General features: G+C 39.5%; 1 protein-coding gene across 1 annotated transcript in view; it reads left to right on the forward strand.

Annotated features, from left to right (window-relative positions):
• GRIP1 (glutamate receptor interacting protein 1) overlaps positions 1–22,429 on the forward strand; it is a 659,234-nt gene that overhangs the window by 13,762 nt on the left and 623,043 nt on the right. The window lies entirely within an intron of this gene.

Here is a 22,429-nt window from a genome sequence, read left to right on the forward strand (position 1 = left end):
GAGATGTCCCTATTTTCACTCTGTAATAGTTCTTTATTCTCTCTTGAACCGAGTCCAATCCGGTTTTTGTGCCCTAGTCTATCTTCTTCTACCAAGATAACCAATGACCTCCATATTGTTAAATCTAGTAGCCAGTTCTCAATCACATATCACTTGACCGGTAGGCAGAATCGGAGATAATTAACCACCCCCATTCTGGAAACACTTCATTCATGGGGCTGTTGGGCTTTCACATTGTCCTACTTTTCCTCTTCCCTCATTAGCTACTCCTTCTTGGTCTCTTTTGGTGTTATTTTCCTCAGGTCCTTGATGTCTAAATATTGGAGTGCATCAGCGTTTGGTCCTTGTACCTCCTGTTCTTTTGTGCTTTCATCTAGTCTCATTGATACTCTGTACCAATTTGTATCTTCAACCTACTCCTTTCTCTTAACCCCTGGCTCCCAAATTCCCTGACTTTCAGTGTCTCCATTTGAATGTCTAACAGGCAGACATCTTACACCTAAAATATCCAAAATCAAGCTCCTACTCTCTTCTTCAAACCTGCTTCTCTCTGGCTTTGCTCACTTTGTAAGTGGCACATCCATCTTACGGCTTGCTTATGGCAAAGCATCTGGTATCTCCCTGGATTCCTCTACTTCTTCATACTTCACATCTAGTGTGAGAAAATCCTGTTGATTTCACCTTCAAAATGTATCTAGAATCTGATCATCATCACCTACCTCTACCATGTCCAACTCCGTTAGCCACCATCATTTGTATTTACCTAGATTATTGCATTTTCCTCCTAACTGGATTTCTGTTTGTCCCCGTGTCCTTTGTTCTCATAACAAGTCACTGCAGAACAGCCAGAGTGATACTTTAAAAATATGTCAGATCTGCTCAAAACACTTTAATGGTGCCCCATCTCACCCAGAGTGAAAACCAAAGTAGAAGGCCCTACATAGTCTCTGTTACCCACTTATCCTTATTTTCCTGTCCTAGCCCCCTCCTTTAATCTTTTTTTTTTTTTTAAGATCCTATTTATTTATTTGACAGAGAGAGACACAGCGAGAGAGGGAACACAAGCAGGGGGAGTGGGAGAGGGAGAAGCAGGGTTCCTGCGTAGCGGGGAGCCCAATGTGGGGCTTGATCCCAGGACCCTGGGACCATGACCTGAGCCGAAGGCAGATGCTTAACGACTGAGCCACCCAGGCGCCCCAGCTCCCTCCTTTAATCTACTGCAGTCACGTTGGCCTTAGAAACACCCAATTTGTTCCTGTTTCAGGGTCTTTCTTTGCACCTGCTCCTCCCTCTGCTTGTACGACTTCCTCTCTCACCTTCTTCAAGTCTTTGCATAATGTCAGTTCCCTAGTGAGGCCTTCCCTTACTACCTTATTTGAAATTGCAACCTTCTCAACACTCCTTCTTTTTCTTGCTTTAATTTTTTCCATAGGATGATATGACATACTATTTATTTTACTTATTTATTTGTATACTGTATATTCCTATTGTTTATTGTTAATGGAAGCTCCTAGAGGGCAAGGATTTTTGTCTGTTTGGTTACTGCTGTACCTCTAACACACAGAAGAGTGCTTGGCTCATAGTAGGTTCTCATGAATTGAGGTTCTGAGGCAATGTTACTAAGAGAGCAAGAGAAATGATTTTCAGATGATAGAGTAGTTATGTTCACATGTAGGTTTTCCATTGCTTTTCGGGGCTTATGTTTGAATTTAAGGATTTTGATTCTAGGGAAGAAGAACCAGGAATCATTTTGATACCATATCATTCCTGGTCTCCCCTATGGGGTTAAAGAAGAACTGGGGACCTAAATAGACTACTCGCACCCTGAGAAAGGTAACTGGCAGGTGACCGGGGAGTTTCTCTTCTATCATTGGCAATCTGTGGACTGGCCCTTGAAAAGTGCTCTTTCATGTCTAAGGCTACAAATATTTTCTGCTAAAATATACCTCTGTTGATGATATGTCAGATGGTTTTAAAGCAGAGATGATAGAGGAATGTTTTACAGTGAAAACCTTTTTCTTGATATTTTGAAATACGATGGTGGTTGTATCATCACCTGTGTGATAGCCTTCTTGTTTGTGTTCACGCTGCCTACCAGTGGTGCAAGGCACTGGGCGGATACTTACTATTTGCTAAATGCATAAAGGGAACAGATGGGTTGGCATTATGAAAAACCATGGTGGGAAAGAGATGGACCTATCTTCTCCCCTCTATCTAGAGGCTAAAGCTATTCAAAGTCAAGGGTAGAGTGTATTAGCACTTAGTACCAGGACATACCACCAAATTATATTGCTTTAATATGATTGCTTTAAGTAAACAAAACAAAACAAAACAAAACAAAACTTTTGTTTTTGTTGCTTATGGCATTTGAAGAAGTTGTGCCAAAGACAAGGTGGTTTTTTTAAAAATAAATATGAATAGTTTACACATTTCATTATCTGTACTATTTTTTTTCTTTTCATTCTTGAGTCTTAAAAAAGTACTGAAGGCAACATCCTTTAAACAGCCTCTTTCTGGTCCTAGATGAGTCCAATTGGTTTTACTAGTGTGTAATAACATGCCAGTAAAACGAAGATTAGTATATTTTGCCCTATTTTTTTTTCTAAGCCAATTCATTGCACTCTAATGGAATGAAATAAAAAACGGCCTTTAATTGAATAATTTATTATGCCATTTGTTTTTTCTTAATATCAAATACAGGAAGTAGTACTTAATCAATTTCCCTGCTTATTACTGAAACCAAAGGGCTGCAGAGTTAGATGGCAAGCCTATTAGGGAATGCTTATATATTTTTTAGGAAAACATTTATAATGTTATTATATAGCATTGTTCTTTGTTCTAAGGCTGGATTTCATATATACATGCATTCTTAACTACATCATTTTTTTCTTTAGATATGGTTGATTGCATGGTAGATAATCTCAAATTTCAGCATAATCATGAATCATACTTAGATTAAGGCCATTGGTTTAATGCAGTAGTTTTTCCCCCCGAAAGCATCTCTTTAACAACTAATTTTCCCAGGATCCTATTTCATGTAAATTGTCATTTGACTGTTTATCAGTGCTTCTCTGTCCTCCTAAGATCCATTCTCTATTTCTTCCTAAATTCCCAAGGTATCTGCTTGGTTTGCTCCCTTCTCCCCCAAGGTTGGAATATCAGAATAACAATAAATTCTGATACTCCAGTATGGTTTTTTTTGTAATGCCTGGCATGAAAAATCTCGGATGTTCAATAAACACTTGTTGATTGATTGATCTAAACCCCTACTCCTCCTGGAGTTTAACCTAAGTAAGACTCTGAATGAATCAAAGCCCCCACCCCCCCCACCCCGCGCCGCCTCCCATGGATTCCTTATCTTGTCAGTTAGGTTTGGAATGTGTGCAGTAGGTGTGGGAAAAATACTCGGTGATCAAAATAATACTTTCTATTATGGAAAAGCGATTTGGGCAACTTGATTTTACTGCAGGATAATTAGAGATGTGAGCTTTTAGAGTCAGAAATGGATTTAAATGCTAACTCCCACCTTAACTGGCTCTTTGGCTATAGGCAAACTATTTGACCTCTCAGTTTCTTCCTTTGTAAAAGGACCCATAATAACACCTACTTGGCATGGTGATAGATTTTAAGAGTATCTATAAAAGTAACTGTCGGCTATATATAGAACTGTGATGGCAGCTCTATTTAGAACTGTGAAATCTAGATGAGTGTACTAATTACAAGATCACATATAAGAGAAGTTGAGCTCTTCAGGGTATTGTGGGAGATGCAGTTACCTGAGGTGAGTTCTAGGATGTTTGGAGATCCCTGTATCTCATGAGAAGAGGGGGTGTTAACAAATTTCTCATGCTAAAAATAAGTATTTGGTGGGATGCCTGGGTGGCTCAGTCGGTTAAGTGTCTACTTTCGGCTCAGGTCATGATCCTAGGGTCCTGGGATTGAGTCCCACATCAGGCTCCTTGATTGACAGGGAACCTGCTTCTCCCTCTGCCTGCATCTCCCCCTGCTTGTGCTTGCTCTCTGACAAATAAATAAATAAAATCAAAATAAATAAATAAATAAATATTTGGTAATGTTAACAATTGGTTACAAATATTTGAAAAAAGTAATTATCAACATAGCCTAGAAACTTACCTAGGCTAATTTGCATCAGATTTAAGGGCCCCAAAGTCATTGTGGAATTATACATATCTGGATAAAAGGATTGATTATAAAACCACCTGCCTCCGTTTATTCTGTGGCTGCTATGTGGTTCAGAGACATCAAGCTCTTGAATCACAATTTTTCAGTTCTCTTCCTGTCAGTGACTTCATTTGAACAATAGCTGTGTTCAATGTAAGGCTTTCAGTATACGTTAAACCAAGATGATAAAAAAACATACCAACCAAACTATTATCTTTCAGTGTAGGGAACCTACAAAGATACGATGATTTGGATTTTGTTTCAACACTTCAGTTAATGACTTACAGATAAATACAGGACAAAACCAAGCAAAAAACCCCTGCAGAGATGCCCTCTGACTTGAGGGTGTGTCAAGCCTAACCTGGGAGCTGAGGGATTCCTTTTGCCAGCTCAGGCCTCTTCTGCCCATGGAACCATGCATTATTTGTAGCTACTCAGAGCTGCCTGGCTTCCCACTGATGACTAGATAGACCTCTGACTCAGCCTTGCTCATTGTCTAGCTCAGTTCAAGTCTTCCAGGGGAACCCCTGCCTGGGGGAACTTGGTTTGTTATTGAAATCAGTGCTAATGGCTCCTCCCACTTGGTACTCAGTCCCAGGGACACAAGGTGTAAGGCATCTGCTGCAAGGGTACCGGTCTAAATGGGTGCTGGACATCACTGAAATAAATCAGGAGCATGGTGCAAGTTAGCTCAAGCCTTCACACATAACTCCTACCATAGTAGACAGACCCTAGAGTGGAAATTTTTAAAAATCTCTCTGTAGAGGGCATTGGCCTTGCCCCTAGTAAATGGATGTTGAATAACCGGCCTGCCTGGGAAGCAAATGATTGGCGTCCGTAGGAATCCCACCGCATGTTGTGGTCCCGCCCAGCTCTTGGTGGTTGGGCTTGACATTACTGCCAAATCCCTTCATTCCATCTTCCGGCTCTGCCAGGGTCCCTGTTGCATGATGCTTCCTTCTTGCCCACACCACCACATGACCTGAGTCCTGCCAATATCCCTGAACGACTCCTGCCTGGTCTGTATCTCCTCCAGTCATCGGTCTTTTCCTGGGTCCCAAGTTTGTGCTTTGTCCAGGATCATCCCGAATCCCAGAATTTAGCTTTTTACTAAGTAGGACCCAGTGTTTCCCTAGGTCCCTCCTTTCTGTTTGAGCACCCCAGTCTAAGTCTGAACGTAGTTTCCTCTTTGTATCCTTTGAAAACTAGTACCTGCAGAATTTCTCAGAGTGCTTATTTCTGCAGAAGTCATTGTGCCTCTGGTGTGGGGGTGAGTTGAGGAGAAGGGGTAAAACTGTGTGCAGTGGTTGCCGAATTTGTTTGACTGTGGGACACTTGCCGTTGGAGCATCTTGGTGGATATAGTTCCGAACACACTTAGAAAAAGGCTGCCAGACACAGTAGTTAGAGATATCTGGGGCTTGAAAAACATGTTAAGAGCAGGTGTTATTCCCTCAACACCAGAAGAATATCAGTGCTGTAGAATATTTGATTTTGAACTTTCTTGATGTTTTCTGTGTAGTACTGCAGTGTCGCTCTGATTAAAAGCTTTCTTCTCAATTTTAATGTTTGGTTACTGCGTCTGCTCTTCCTGATTGCTCTTTTCTCTCTAATTGAGCAAATTCAGCATTTGTTGAGAACCTACTGTGTGTCATATGTTGTGCTAGTTGCCAGAAACACAAATATATTAAGTTAGGTCTGCCCTCAAAAAACAAATTATAGTGTAAAATGAACATTTTGTAAAGCTGGTTCTACATTAAGCCAGTTATTTTATTTTTCTTTCTTTCAGGCCTAAGACTTATTTAACAGGGCTTTATTCTCTTTCTACTCCAGATGATAAAGGATCCCCTTAGGGCAGAAAAGGAGTTTCTGAGCATGTTACAAAAAATGGAAAGGAGAATAAGTTGCATGAAAATTTAGTATTTCTATACGTCAGAACCTACCATAAACAAAGTTAAGAGGCAAAGAGTAAACTAGGAAGACATTTGCAACATAAAAGACAAAAGTTTACTATACTTAATAAAATGAGCACATAATACCTTTTAAAAAGTCATTGTTGAATGAAGGAATGAATGACTGAGTGAATGAATGAATTCAAAGCAGTAAGGACAAAAAAAATCACCCTAATAGAAATAGGAAAAAGTTGGGAAGGGTTGTCATAGCACGTCTCTCTCTCTGTCATGTTCACACACACACACACACACACACACACACACACATGCACACTCATAAGGCACACATGCATATACACACACACAAGTACAAATCCAAATAGCAAAAATAAAGAAATGTAAAACAAAGTAACCTTTTAATCTCTCTCTCATTAATTTGATAAATGCTTATTAAGCACCTGTTATTACCATACTGTTAAATTGCTTTGTAAGTTGTGTGATTTCATTTAATTTAAACAACAATTCATCTGAAATAGGTATTGTTATCCTCATTGTACCAATGAGTGAAGGGCTTAAAGAAGTTAAATCTTGTAGTATAGTTAGGATTTTGGAGGCAACATTTTTTTTTTTTTTAAGATTTTATTTATTTATTTGACAGAGACAGAGATAGCGAGAGCAGGAACACAAGCAGGGGGAGTGGGAGAGGGAGAGCAGGCTTCCCGCCGAGGAGGGAGCCCGATGTGGGACTCGATCCCAGGACTCTGGGATCATGACCTGAGCCGAAGGCAGACGCTTAACGACTGAGCCACCCAGGCGCCCTGGAGGCAACATTTGAACTCATACCTGTATGTGTCTAAAGTCCGCTCTTATTTACCATAGCATTCTGTTAGCATTAATAATATCATCAAGGGTATTTGATGATGTAGAAAGTTGTTTATGAAAGAGTTAAGTAAAAAAATAATTATAAAACAGTTTGTATGTATGATCCCACATATGTTCTTTTAAAAATGGTATAGCATAAAGCAAAATTTGGAAAGGTATATACTAAAATGTGAAGAGTGCTTATCTGTGACTTTTATTTTCTTTTTGCTTATACTTCCTAATTTTTCTACCATGTGTATATATTGTGTTATAAGCAACAATATTTTAAAAGCCTTACCAAATTTGTGTGTGTGTGTGTGTGTGAACATGACAATATATTTTTGACGTTTATAAGAGTTAACAGACCCAATTTTTTCCCCAAAAGAAGAATAAAGAGAAAGCATACCCAGGGAATGGAGGAGTATGTGCTCTTTGTGCATACAGAGTGAATGAGTAAATTGATAAATGTATGATGAAACAACTCAGAGAATAGGAAACACAAATGTCTGCTACGTATTTGGAGAAATTGTCAATATTAGTAATTAAAGACCTACAAGTAAAACCATCACGAGATCACTATTTTCACTGTGAGGGCAGGACAGCTTTTTCAAAGAGTGCCTAAACAGCTGCTCTAAAGGTACTGCGTTGGAGAAAGCAATCTGATGAAAGAAGAAGTCTTAAAATTGTTTATACAAATCTTGACCCCGTCAGTGATCAACTCTTGGAATTTGATCTTAAGTAAATAATCCTAAATACTGAGAAATCTTTGTGCACCAAGATACATGGCATTACCCAGAATAGGGAAAAGTGGGAAACAACAAGTGTGTAGCACTATGGTCAGGGGGTAATAAAGGATAGGCTAAATAATTTATTGATTAATTTGTTCAACAAATAACTGTTGATTGCCTATACCGTGCCAACCACTGTCTCCAAGACACAATATGCCAAGGACACAGCCATGAACAAAATCTCACCCCCAAATAATCTTTAAAAAAGAGGTTTTCCATATCATTTTTTAATGTTAGGTATAAAAAATAAGATTAAATTATAAATGTATTGACCTCAACGGTGTGAAAAACAAACAGAAAAAAAGGTCTGAAAGAAGGTGCTTGAAAATATTTACAGTTATTTTGTAATTGGATTGTGGATGAATATTTTTTAAAAACATTTTTCTGTATGTCCCAATATTTCTACAATAAAAACATATTTTTTAAGTTAACAAAATAAACATAAAACTTAATTGCCATTATTTATTATATGGTTGTAATATCCTTTTTAAATAGGAAAATAGGAACTTGTATCTGAGCAATGATGGGAATTTAATAGATCTAATTAAAACTACCAGAACTTGTGATTTTATTGAGCTCCTAAAACATCTTTGGTTTTACTGATATGTTTAAAGCCTTTAAGATGCTACTTTCATTAAAACACTTCTGTAGTAAATGGTAATTGTGTATTGAATAGATAAAAACTTACATTCAACAGATCAAAAAGTCCAACACAATGTCAATTCGATTAGGTAAATGCAAATTTAACCGCCTAGTAATTCTTTACTCTTCTTATCTTACATGCCATGAAGAGTGGGATAATATAATTAAAATTCTGAAAATGGCTGTTTAGGGTAATGATGTGTTTTTCCCTTTTCCTCTTTTAAAGTAAGATGAGGGAATTTACATTTCCACTCAAGCATTATTTCCTATAGTGAAGGATCCCGTTACTGTGGTTCTAAGTAAACTTTAATTATGTTTCATACTTATGTGTAAATTTATTTTGTGTAATTGGTTTGTGTTTTGAAATGCTTTAGATAGATTCCCTTAAGTTTAGGAATTGTTTTTATATTTTGTGTTTGAAAATTGCTTTGAATTAAAAATAAAGATATTTTAAATTTAATTTAAAGTGATGAAAGAATTTCCTAACAGTGTAAGATGTTGAACATAGGTCAGAAAACTCTGTATTTTGGTTGTATCAGAATTTGTTATGTCTTATATAAATGTACAGTGAGATTTAAAATTCGGGGCTCACATTTGCAACGACGTGGATGGAACTAGAGGGTATTACGCCAAGTGAAATAAGTCAGTCAGAGAGAGACAAACACCATATGATTTCACTCCTATGTGGAATTTAAGAAACAAAACAGATGAACATAGGGGAGGGACAGGAAAAATAAGATGAAAACAGAGAGGGAGACAAACCGTAAGGGACTCTTGACTCTAGGGAACAAACAGGGCTGCTGGAGGGGAGGGGGGGCAATGGGGTCACTGGGTGACGGTCATTAAGGAGAGCACATGATGTAATGAGCACTGGGTATTGTATGCAACTGATGAATCACTAAATTCTACCTCTGAAGCTAATAATATGCTATATGTTAATTAAATTGAATTTAAATAAAAATTAATTAAAAAATAAAATTCAGGGCTCAAAATTATTAAAATTAGCATGAACTTCAGTCGGGTAAGAGTGAGTGGTAAAGCAAAAGCCCTTGCTAGAGGGTTAAGCAGTATTCAGAATCTGGGGTAGATGAGAGTCCTATGAATTGGGTATAACAACATGGTTTCTTCACATGAGATTCCATCATGGAGATTCCATCCTTGGATTTTCGCAAGGTCATGTGGCCCTGGAGGAGACAGCCCCTCTCCACAGCCCCTGCTCTTCACACCACCATCCTGATCACCTTCGTATCCCCTTCTCGTGCGACAGAGATGAACAGTTCCTGGCTTTGACTATGAGGCTGACCTCATTTGGGAGGGGGAGGTCAACTAGAGAGGGCTCAAGTTGTTTTTTTTTTTCCCCCAGTCTTATCAGAAAATAAAATGGCAGCTGCCCCCACCTCCATGTCTTCTCTGTGCACCGCTTTTCTCCCTGAAGGGCTTAGTAAAGACAGCCACCCCACAGGGCTGCGCTTCAGACATGGAGATGTGTGTCCTAGAATTGGAAAGTTTGCTGTCTGTGTTTTGGGTTAATGTCCACCTTCTGAGGAGCCCGCCTACTCACGCCTGGCCAGTGTGAGCACAGTCACTCTGCTCATTGGTGCAGGTCTGATGGCTGTCTTGGCTGTGATTGAAGTGTTGACAGCCACCAGCCTTTGACGGTGCCGGTGACCACGGTCAAACTCTCACCTAGTGTGAGGTTCACATGTGCGAGCCCAGCCTCCAAACACAGTGGTCGAGACCAACCCCACCGCCCCTAGAGACATCCTCTTACCCTTTTTCTTAATGTAGGTACAACTCTGCCTTGAAATGTGAGACCGATTCCTTACTGTGCTCAGAATCCTGGTAGGTCTCACCTTGGTTTCCTCAGCTGCCCACTTGAAGTGTGGGGTTTGCCGTCCCAGACCCAGATGGGCACAGGTGCCTCCCTTACCCTTAGGGAACTACAATAAAAGGATGCCATTCAGACTGGCCTGTACTGGAAAGCTGCAGCCTGCCACAGACTTGCTGTGCGGTTGGAAGGGCAGCACAGCTGAAAGAAAATGTTCTCAAGGAAGACAGCCTTTCTGCGTGTCTTATTTGGGATCTAAGCAGGAGAGTGATCGGGGTTTTCCTGCTTCCTCAAAACCGTGCAAAAGTTGATGTAGGTTTTCTGTCTTTCTCTGTCGCTCACTTTCTCCCTCCCCATCCTTATTATCCATATTCGTCTCTCCGTCCCCTGACACAGAATCAACAGTATTTTGCTTGCTAATTAAAAAAAAAAAATCTGAGAATGCAATGGCCCACTCTTGCCAGTGTAGTTAGACACAATCTTGATTTTTTTTCCCCCCTGAAACAAGATTTTAAATTCTGTCTCCTCTGTGCTGTTTGATGTTCTCCATTGGCAGAGCTAAGGTAGAGTTGAGAGCACGGACCCTGGAGACGGTCTGCTTCCGTCCAAATCCTGGCTCTGCCATTTATTAGCTGGATGATCATAGGCAAGTCTTTTAATGCCTCCGTGCCTCAGTTTTATGAATGGTTTAAAATGGAGATAATTAGGATATCTTTCTCAGCTGGTTATTATGAGGACTAAATGAACTAACATACATAAAACACTTAGCACATAGTAAGTACCCAGAATTATTATGGTGCTGACCAACTCAGTGTCTCCTTCTGGATTAATACAATGCAAAATGTGTTTAAAAATATGTCCTTAGGGCATAGATTTTGTTGTTGAATTCTTTGAGGGTTTTTTTTTTTTATATTTTCTGCAGAATAGTATATTACATGACTCTGGATTGGAATCTGTTTAAATTCTAAAACAGAAACATTATGACAGTCACTAGAGGAGAATTAGAAGTAGCTAGAGTCAGCTTGCACACAGCAGAATGAGATAAAGAGCAGTCGTGATACATAACACATCCTGGGAATCAACGGGAATTTTACAGTCATTATGATTATGACAACAGTTTTACTAGATTTTCACAGTAGCTTTTTATTTCAGAGATTTTCAAGGGAAATGTACAGCCACTTAGAAAAATCTGTATGAAAAAAATTTTTAATCACTTTAATTTTCTATAGAAGGTGAATTCGAGCAAGAAAATGGTTGAGTGGTTTCCCTGGGGAATAATACCAGATCGATCAGGGGTAAATCCAAGCAGCTTAATTTCTGATTTACTTCTTTAGTATCTACAAATCCTAGTTCTCTCAAGATGGGAGCAATTTGCATGTGAAATTTAGGAGAAGAGTTCTTTGGATTGAATTTCTTAAAAGAATGTAACATGGTTTCCTTCAGCAGAGATATTTAACTGGTAGAAGAAATGCTCTACCCCCCTCCACACCCCCAACCCACTACCCCTCAGGAACGCATGGACAGAAATAGCTCTTGGGGAAATTTCCAGTTCTTTTAGAGTTGAATATTCAGAATTTATGGGCAAATCCCTTAAGATTAAAACTCATTGCTCTATTATAAAGTGTTCTCACAGGGTCAGTCTTACCCGTGGGTGGAGTGGGCCCGAAATAAGTTGTTTCATTTCAGGCTGAGAAATGCTTTTGAATTCCCTCCAAATAGCTTATCTAGTCACTGTTTGAAATTCCACATTAGAGTTGCTTCTATCTTTGCTTTTTTTTTTTTTTTTTTTTCAAACTTCGTTTTATATCTTCTGGAAATGCAGATATTGCAGGCATATCTAAGTAATAATATGCTCAGTCTTACGGTAACATGCTTATAACTTTAGAGACTTTTTTTTTAAAGATTTTATTTATTTATTTGACAGAGAGAGAGAGAGAGAGAGGCAGACAGACAGCACAAGCGGGGGAACGGCAGGCAGAGGGAGAAGCAGGCTCCTCACGGAGCAAGGAGCCTGATGCGGGGCTCGATCCCAGGACCCCGGGATCATGACCTGAGCCGAAGGCAGACGCCTAACAACTGAGCCATCCAGGCACTTCTGGGGTGCTTGGGTGGCTCAGGTGGTGAAGCGTGTGACTCTTGATTTTGGCTCAGGTCATGATCTCGGGGTTGTGAGATCGCTCAGTGCTGGGTGTGGAGGCTGCTTAAGATTCTTTCTCTCCCTCTGCCCCTCTCCCCTCTCCCCGTCAAAAAAAAACCAAAACAATACAAAAACAAACAAACAAACAAAAACCTCTTTTCTGGATTCTGGGGATTTTGTTTGGCCTTAACTAGTAGGGAGTAGGGAGAGAGCATCATGATTCTTGGTTGTTGGGCAAAGGTGTGGGAGAGTAAGAGGGTGATGCTCCCACTGTGAAAATGGGTGATGGGGCACATAAAAGAAACGTTAGGTGACAGGAAGCCAAATGTCACCTGCTCCCTCCTTTTGCCTTGGGCTAGGCCTTCTTTTTTGATTTTTGAGTAAACAAATGAAAATCTCTAACTTTATGTCTCAGTACTTTTAGTTGTGTCTTTAAGAGGGGCTGATATAATTTGCTTTTGATGAAGAGCTTGGGACCAGTCTCTTGTTCTCTGAAAGGAAAGAAGATGTTTTGGGTACTGAACAATAACGGTTTTAGGGACAGTGGGAAGATTTTCAGATTCTTTCCAAGTTCTCCTTGCAGCTTTTGGGACTTTATCCAGAGGTGAGCCATTCCTCCTTTCTGCAGGCTCCAGAAAATAACTCTATGTAATAAAAATGAATACGTAATTCTTGGCTTTTAGGAGGACGAAAACCAAAGGAAGAATCTATGCTTTATCAAGTTCAGTGATGGCAGTGGAACTGCAAGGGCTCCCCAGACGACCTCCCTCTGAGCCGCAGTCGCTGGTACCTGCCGAGCCAGGCTTGGCCTCTGTCCGGGGAACAGCACACACCTGCTAGCCTTTAATCTCCCCACACTAGTGAGGCCATTTAAAGCCATGACAGCAGGCAGATGGCTCTGCCCTGGGATCCTTTGTCATTCCAAATTGTGCTGTCATATGGACAAGTCCATTTGTCCCACGTGAGGCTCTTCTCTGCTTCTTTCCTTGCAACTTGCCTGAAAGATGTATTCTGTTCTTGTCCAGGTTGTCCCCTGGACACTGACTCTTTCCTTCTCACTCATACTTCGAGTCTAACCCTGCCTTCATTCTGTCTCAGCTCCCATTGCTCTGACTTCACTCGTTCCCATGGTTCATAGTCATGACACACCTCTGCCCAGCAGCACTGTCCCTTCGGCCTTCCAGCCTGGTACCTTCCTAACTGCTCTGACCATTAACTTCGCCTCAGTCCTGGACTCCCGAGCACTTGCAGCCGGCTCTCTCACAGAGTTGTGTTTCTGATGATTAAAGAAGTAAAGGTATTTAAAGCCAAAAACCAAGTAGGAGACTAGAAATTTAGGACACACAGCTATGAGAAATGAACAAGTAAAGAAATAAAATGCCTGGCGGAGAAATAAAGATATTTATATCCTGTGAGTTGAAATAGAATCAAATTACAGGGTTTGGGGATATCCTCTGACCCTCTGCTAAATAAAAAATATGAAAAGAGATTGTGAAACATTTCATACTTCAAAGACATGAAGCCAGTTTATTTTATTACCTTTCATAGACAAAGGGGTTTCATTTTATGATAGTTTCTTGAGCAAAACCTAGGTCATAGAAGCATATGCCTACAAAATCAGTAGGCACTAAGTGAATAGTCATGTTAACATTACTGTGGTCTTGCTAGAAAGATACAGGCATTGTATGTGCTCTTAAGTGGCTTAGAGTGGAACATAAATACAGCAGTAAAACATAAAACAATTAATTTACTAATTGAAGATCTTTTGCTGTGGCTTTTCCTCTTTAAAATTTCTTGTAAAAAAGAGACGGAAATATTAAAGTTGTTAGATTTATTTGCAAATGGGTTTAAAGTGATATTTTGATACCAAGGCATGCTTGTATACTAGGTGAACTGCTTTGGGACACTTAGAGGTCTGGTTTTGCTGAGGATTATCCCATTCTTTTTTGATTTGAAGACGTTTGAGGACATTACACTTTTCTTTCCATCTCCTTTATAGTTGAAATTAGAGGATGTCCAGTGTATTTGGTTTAATAACATAATAATGATGGTGATTACAAATATTATAATAGCAACTGTATTAGTCAGGGTTTTCCATATATGTATGGAGAGAGAGAAAGAGAGAGGGATTGATTGATTGGTGGGGGAGGGAGAGATGTTAAGGAATTGGGTTGTGAAATTTTGGAGGTGTGGTGAGTCCAGTGTTGTCTGACAGGCTAGAGACAGGGAAGAGCCGCAGTTCGAGTCCAAAGGAAGTCTGCTGGCAGAATTTCCTCTTGCTTGGGAGAGGTCAGTCTTTGTTCTCTTATGATCTTCAACTGATTGGATGAGGCCCACACACATTATGGAGGGTAACCTGCTTTACTTGAAGTCCACCAATTTATTATTTTCTCAGTCAAAAAACAACTTCATAGAAACATCCAGAATAATGTTTGACCACATATCTGGGCACCATGGCCAAGCCAAGCTGACACGTAAAATTAACCATCACAATAACTAATCTTTATTGGACGCATTTTGAGTGCCACCTCTTTCTGAACATTATCTCATTCAAGTCTTTTATTAACTCTATCAATTTGGTGTCTCCATTTCACAGCTGAGGAAGCCTTAGTGATGAAGTGGGTCAGTTACCTGCTCAAGGTCATGCAGGTGGTAGTGATGGAGTTGGAGCCCATGTTTTTATCTCAGTTTCAACATGAAAATGACAGGTGGGCTGAGAACTTTTGCGGGGGGTCCTGTGAAGGGACATCTGAATGGAGGTACGAAGAGCGCTGTGTTCAAATTGTCTGTTCACTTACTGAGATTGTGACTTGTTTCCACAAGAGCGATTGAAATAGGGATTTATGACTTTGTGGAATGGAGTCTAGGGCAAAACCCAGAAAGGTCATTTGAAAATGTTATTGACAGACTAAGGAGCACAAGTTAGACATCTGTATTTTAGACAGTGTATTTTATGTCTGAGGTTGAGGCAGGTGCTTTCTTTAGTTATGTTGAATCAAGGATTATTTCAGCTTGCTAAAGTAGGGACTGGCCATGCACTATTAGAGCTCATGCATTACACCTTGCTGGAGAGGGGCAATGTGTGGGCTAGAATCCACCTTGGCTGTAATTACTTTGCAATTATCTGGAACTTGGCTGATAACCAGAGAGCATGTGAAAAAGGCCCATAGATGCCCTAAAAATCATGGATTGTAACCTGGGCCTCGAGTTAGCCTGCTTGCTCTTACCTGTTTTCTCTTACTGGTTTCTAAAGTTAGAGCGGTGCAAGAGGCTGTCTGTCAGAAAGGACGGAGGAGGGGCCTTGCAGTGGGCAAACAGCTTGAGAGTAGGAAGAAACGAATAGCTGGTTGACTAAACTGAGCGGACGAGAAAAGCTTAATGAAAGCAAATAGGGGCACTTGGGTGGCTCAGCCCGTTAGGCGCCTGGCTCTTAATTTCGGCTCAGGTCATGATCTCAGAGGGGTGGGATCTAGCCCCACATTGGGCTCCGTGCACAGCAGGGAGTCTGCTTGAGATTCTCTCTCTCCCTCTGTACCTCCCACTACTTACCCCCCCACACCACCGCTCTCTCTCTCAAATAAATAAAATAAATCTTAAAAAAAAAAGAAAGCAAACATAAACCTGAAATATACCACAACCAGGGGCCAGGTAGCATAAATTAAAATATCCTTTTACACCAAAGGCCATTGATATTAATTGTCATTCATAGTGAGTCTCTAGGAGTTCAAATCAGGTTTTCAACACTCTAGTTTAGAAGACCTCAAGGTGTGCAGAACATTCTAGAAGGATCCTTTGGAGAACTGGTAAGATGTTTTAGTGCTTAAAGGAACAAGCCTTCAATTATCTAGAAAGAAGTTTCTCCATAATATTTCATGCTCCTAGGGTTCTGGATAGATATCTTTATGAAATGATAATCATTTTTATGAGACTCCTTTGAATTCCTCCTACTGGTCCAGAACCAGTGTTGCAGTGCTTTTTTGGACATGGAGCTATCGGCCTTAATTGACTTTTGACTAATACCCGTGTTGGCTGTAGTTTAAATAGAGTTAGAGAGCCCAGCTGTGCAGAATTCTTTTCCAGTGTTAGAACTAGAATTCCTACTGACTGTTTAGCCTGACTGCCTTTTATCCTGTCTGAAACAAATTTATTTTCGTTTTATATGCTTACAAGAGTCACTATTTAGGATTTATTTTTTTTCTGCCCATGTCTGGTAGAATTTGGCATATAAAAAAGACCCAGGGCCTGCTTCCTTTTATCTGAACATGTTTCTCAGACGTCTGAGAATAAGCGTGGTGTTTAAGCAGTAATTGAATTGCAGTGGTGTTTACCAGTTGTGCTTTGGGGGAGCTTCCCAAACAGTTAAATATATAATGTCCCACCTGACCCAGATGTAAATCTTATCTAACTCTTGATTTTTAGTAAGGTTGTTTATGACTTGAAGTTTTCAAGATCTCGATTTTTCATTGTAAAATTGTTTGGGGGATAAATGCCAAGAGCGTATGTATGTGTATGTGGTTTATGGCTTTCTCTTGTTACATATTTATAGAGATTTGGGGATGAGTTTGATCATATTACTGTTGTGCATATTAAGGCCTTGCCTAGGACTTCAGGATATATGTGTAGTATTGATTTGTAGCAAGTATAGAGTCATGCTACGTTAAAGTATTGATTGATTATATTTTTAAAAGTCAATAGTGGATCATCTAAGTTAAAATATGTGTTTGTGGTAATTGAACTAATTCTGAGGGGGGAAATGCCCTTTTGATTTGTACAGAATTTGTCTTTGCTGAGATGGAATGGGCAGATGCCTGTGTGATAATATTTCTGGGATTTCTTCCTCAAACCTTCCCTTTCACAACCATAGTTTGAGGTTAAATTTGAAAAGCCTTAGTTGAGAAAACACATTGTACAAGTTTATACTAATGTATACATCATTTTTTTAAAAGATTTTATTTATTTGAGAGAGAGACAGTGAGAGTGAGAGAGCACAGTGGGGTGAGGGGCAGGGGGAGAAGCAGCCTCCCTGCTGAGCAGGGAGCCCGATGCGGGACTCGATCCCAGGACCCTGGGATCATGACCAGAGCCGAAGGCAGACGCTTAGCGACTGAGCCACCCAGGTGCCCCCTTTAAAAGTTATTTAAAGAAAAACCTGTTTGAAGTTGTAGATGACCCAATGTTTAGCGATCTAGATCAAATATGCTAGAGTGTAGGTCAAAATCCCACCCACCAGGCAGAAATATCATATGAAATAGAATTTATAATTTTAACATTTTGCTTGAGGACAAAAGTTTGAGTAAAATTTTCTGGTCATAACCCATGGTAAATACAATTATACTTTAATGATTTAGGACCTAGATTTAGTCTTTTACATGTAAAGAAATGATAAATATCTATTTTGACTGTTTTTGTTTGAAATCTAGCTCATTTTCTTTGTATCTGCTTTTGCTTCGTATGAAGAACATCATAATTCCTCTTTGTCAAAATGATATAAGGTTCCATTTATTCAGCATCAAAGAGCTCAAATAATCATATTTTCTTTCTACAGCAATGTATAGAGAGAACCGATGTTCAAAATAGTGCCCTGCGGGCACTGCAAGAATTGGCTTCCAAATCTCCAAAGGAAGATCACATTATTTGGTATAGCATCAGCATTAGGGTATTTTATTCTTATTCATAGAACATTGGTACAGTATTTAACTGTGTGTTCATATCCTCCAAACCATCCTAGCTTACACGCTTGTCAAAGACTGCAGGGTTTTCATGCCTCCAGAAATAGATATAGTGTTTATTTTGTGTGTTTATATCTTTGGATTCATATTTTTGTGGGGCTACAAAGAATAGGGCAGGAGGTGGTAGGGAGATAACTTGGATATCTTGTTGAAAGAAGTCAAGGCTTTAAGACTTGAAATGGTAAGTAGAAAAGATATTGGGAGTCTTAGACTGGGAGCCATGGGTTTAGAGGCCAGCAGTTTATGAAAGAGATTTAATTATGTTGCCACAGCCGAGTGCTGTGAAGGTACAAAAGTGCTGACATCTTTATTCTCTATTATTGTGATTATACTCATTTAGTAGAATATAAGGAGAGAACACTCATCTATTCTCGTGGTGATTACTCTGATAGAACTGTAAAGTTTAAGTGCAAAGTTGGCTTCTCAATTTTTAGTCTGAGTCCAGGCTAATTAATTATAAGCCTTTGGGCAAGTCACTTGGCCAACCCAAGCCTCCAGTTCAGTTCTAGTGCTGGAGTTGAATTTGATATCATTCATACGTATTTAAATATTAAATGATTTTTATGAAAATTTAACGTGAAGAAAAGTCATTTATACCAGCTTTTGCCAGTATATGTTGTCATTTATTTATTTCTACCCATTTATTTCTTCAGCAAATACTTCATCTTTATTTATTTAGTTTTTTTTTAATTGAAGTATAGTTGGCACGCAACTTCAGCAACTATTTTTTGAGGATCTACTATGTGGAAAATGGGGGCCCTGTTCTAGTTGTTGAGGATCTAACATTGTCCCTGCTGTCTTAGAACTTACCTTCTACTGGCAAGTGAAACAACCTACTTGTATATATAACGTGTCAGGGTGAGAGAAGTGAGCTGTTTCAGACCAGGTGGTTAGAGAAGTTAGTTTCCAATTTCCAAGTGGAATCCAGTTTATTCGCTCTCTCTTGTTTTTATGATATTTTGATGTCCCCTTGGCAGCCTCACGTCATTGCTAACCTCTCCACTCCATGGGATCACATTTTCCAGCAAACACCCCATGAGCACTTATTTAGATGCCTAATCACTGGCAGCGATGCAGCTGTGTTCATCATTGTCCATTCAGATTTGTATGATGTTCCCATCCAAACATACCTCAGGGTACATTTGCACATCTAATTACAACATTAAAACTAATAATAGCCTGATAAAATACTACTCAGACAAATGTCTAAGCAAACAGCTGGCTGTTCCATTGTGTCCTGAAGGACAGGCGCATTCAGACTTTGTTCCCTAACTGAAGGGCCTGAATTCCAAACTCAGGCGCCCTCCTTCGCAACACCCTGCTGAGGGAAGGCTTAGGCAGGAGGTATCTAATTCAAAGGGATGTCCTTAGATAAAAGAGCCTGCACGAAACCTGAGCTTTCTGGAACTGCATGGAGGGAAAAAGGGGCTTTCTTTCCTTTTACCCAGATGAGGCCTGCAACCAAATGCAAATTGGACCAAAACACAACAGAATGTTGGTATAAAGGTGTTATTCACGTGCCCACCTTTCTGCAGACCCGGAAAGTTAGTATTTAAAATTTCCAAGGAAAGAAGGCTGAGGGACAATTTAATCACGCTTTTCAGAAATTTGAAGGAGTCATGCTGTTATCCTGTAGAAACCACGGCAAGCTCTCTTTTCCATGAGTGCTTGGGTTTATGTTTGTATTGAGAGAGAGGAAATTTGGTAATATTGTTTTTATCTTACTGGCACAGTAAACCTTCCTATTAGCCAAACCAAGTAAAGACAGAGTGTTTAGGAAATAGAGATCAATCCTTCTTCCATGGTACGTTTCAGCACAGGAAGCAGGTTATGACCCTAACCCCGTTAAGTAGTAGGGAATTCTTCCTTCAGGTTGACGTGTGTCCTTTGGCAAGTTTCGTTTGCCCAGGTGGATTGAAGCTAATAATTAAGCTCTTTTTTGGTTCTTGAAACGTTGACTGAAAAATGTAGGCCTATAGGAAAACTTCTGGATTGTAAGTTATCCCTCATTGGAATGTATTGTTGAGAGAGGTCTTAAAATCTTTTCTTAAAGCTGTTAAATAACAATTTAAATTTTCATCAGCCTTGATAGATTAGGCATAATACTCCTGACGGGTAAGAATGGATTAAAATAAATCTCCAAGTGGCTTCTTACCTTCTGATTCTATTATGTGCTATCCTTTTCAGATTCAACCAGTATTTAGGATCGCAGGAACACTATGCCTGATATTTGCACATATATTAATTCATTTGAGGCAGTGCTCACAAAAACATGCAAAGTAGGTATCACTGTTTCTTTTGTAGTTACAAAGAAACCACTGGTCTAAGAGGTGAAGTCACTCATTAAAAATTGCACATCTAGGAGAGGGTGGGGGAAGGGCTTGGAACCAGGGCTGTGAACTTGGGTTCTATCTTAGACTTCCATTAATGAGCTCTGAGATCGCAAGCCAATTTCTAGGCCTGTATAGACCCCAGTTTCTTTATTTGTACGGTGAAAGGGTTGGGATGAGAAGATTTGGAAGAAGTTTCTCTCCCACTTCTGTAATGTATGACCTGGGGGAAACTAGAGAGATCAATACTCAATGAACAGGTTTTTGTGAGCACGGTGAGAGCACCTTGTGTAGGGTACATAGCTATATATTCTATAATAATAAAGATATTATTTCTGGGTTGGGAATTTGGGGTGTGGAAGGCACAAAGAAACTGGCATCTCTCTGTGACCTAATGATTGAATGCTGAACTTGTGGAGTAGAATTCTCTTACAGCCATTTCTTGATTTTCCTTTTCTTTTTTCACATCTACTTTCCTATTCCAGGTCCCCTATCATCTATCTCCTTTGAAATTTTCTGAGTTTATGACTGATCCTGAACTATGCTATATTCAATTATAGCTATGAATAATTAGGAGGCAAACAAAGAGAAGATTTCTTTGTTCTTGAAAAATGAGTTCTCAGTGTAGAGAAAACTGTCTAGATCTGAGCTAACACAGTAGTCACTAGCCACATACGGCTGTGAAGTAAATGAAGTATGACTAGTCTGAACTAATATGTGCTGTAAATATAAAAGACATGCTGCATCTTGAAGTCTAGTAAGAAAAAAGAACGTTGAATGTTTTATCAATAACTTTTTAATATTGATTACATGTTGCAATGATAATATTTTGAATATGTTGGGTTAAGTAAAATGTATTATGAAAACAAATTTAATCTGTTTCTTTTCATTAAAAAAAATTTTTATTTATTTTTTTAGAGCAGGAGAGAGAGAGAGACAGAGAGGTGGGCAGGGGGAGGGGAAGGGAGAGGGAGAATCTTAAGCAGGCTCCACACCCAGAGCAGAGCCCAATTTGGGGCTCCATCTCCCAACTCTGAGATCATGACCTGAGCCAAAATCAAGAGTCAGACACTTAACCGACTGAGCCACCCAGGGGCCCTGTTTGTTTACATTTTTAAATGTAGCTCCTAGAATATTTGGAATTGCATATATAGTTTGCATTTATAGCTTTGATTATATTTCTATATGATAGTACTGGTTGAGATTGGTGATTCTCAACCACAGAGAATCCTCCTCCACCCAAACCCACCCCACCCCCCAAGGTATGTTTAGCAATATTTAGAGACACTGTTGGTTGTCACAACCGGGCAAGCTATTGCACCTGGTGAGTGAGTAGTGGCCAGAGATGCAGCTAAATGTCCTATGGTATATAGGGCAGACCCTCTTCCCACTCTCCAACAAAGGATCATCTGGTCAAAAATATCAGTAGTGCTGGGGTTAAGAACTTCTGGTATAGATGGTTCAGAAAGGAGATAGAGAAAAAGGATTGGGAACCAAAACTGCTTTTAGGTTAATTTAATTTAAAATATTATAATGAATAAGTACTTAGCAGCATTAAAGAAGGACTACTATTGTAGGAAAGAGGAAAGGAATTGGAAATGGTTAGAGTATAAGCAGAAAAGCAACAGGTTTTGTTAATTATTTCAACAAATATTTATTGAGTGACTACATACTGTTTTGGGAACAAGATGAGGGAAGATTAAATACATATATACAAACGTATATAAAAATATTGTATTCTGATTTTATCCAAAGCTTCTACAGAGAAAATGAAGTTAAATAAAGTTATGATTCCTGCCTTTAAAAAGCCTTTAGATTAGGGATGCCTGGGTGGCTCAGTCAGTTAGGCTCCTGCCTTCGGCTCAGGTCATGATCCCAGGATTCTGGGATCGAGTCTCGCATCGGGCTCCCTGCTCAGCGGGAAGCCTGCTTCTCCCTCTGCCTGCCGCTCCCCCTGCTTGTGCTCTCTCTCTCTCTGACAAATAAATAAAATCTTAAAAAAAAATAAAAAGCCTTTAGATTACTAGGGGATGACATGAGA

The sequence above is a fragment of the Phoca vitulina genome, unplaced genomic scaffold (genome assembly GCF_004348235.1).
Source record: "Phoca vitulina isolate PV1807 unplaced genomic scaffold, GSC_HSeal_1.0 scaffold23, whole genome shotgun sequence".
Taxonomy (NCBI): Eukaryota; Metazoa; Chordata; class Mammalia; order Carnivora; family Phocidae; genus Phoca; species Phoca vitulina.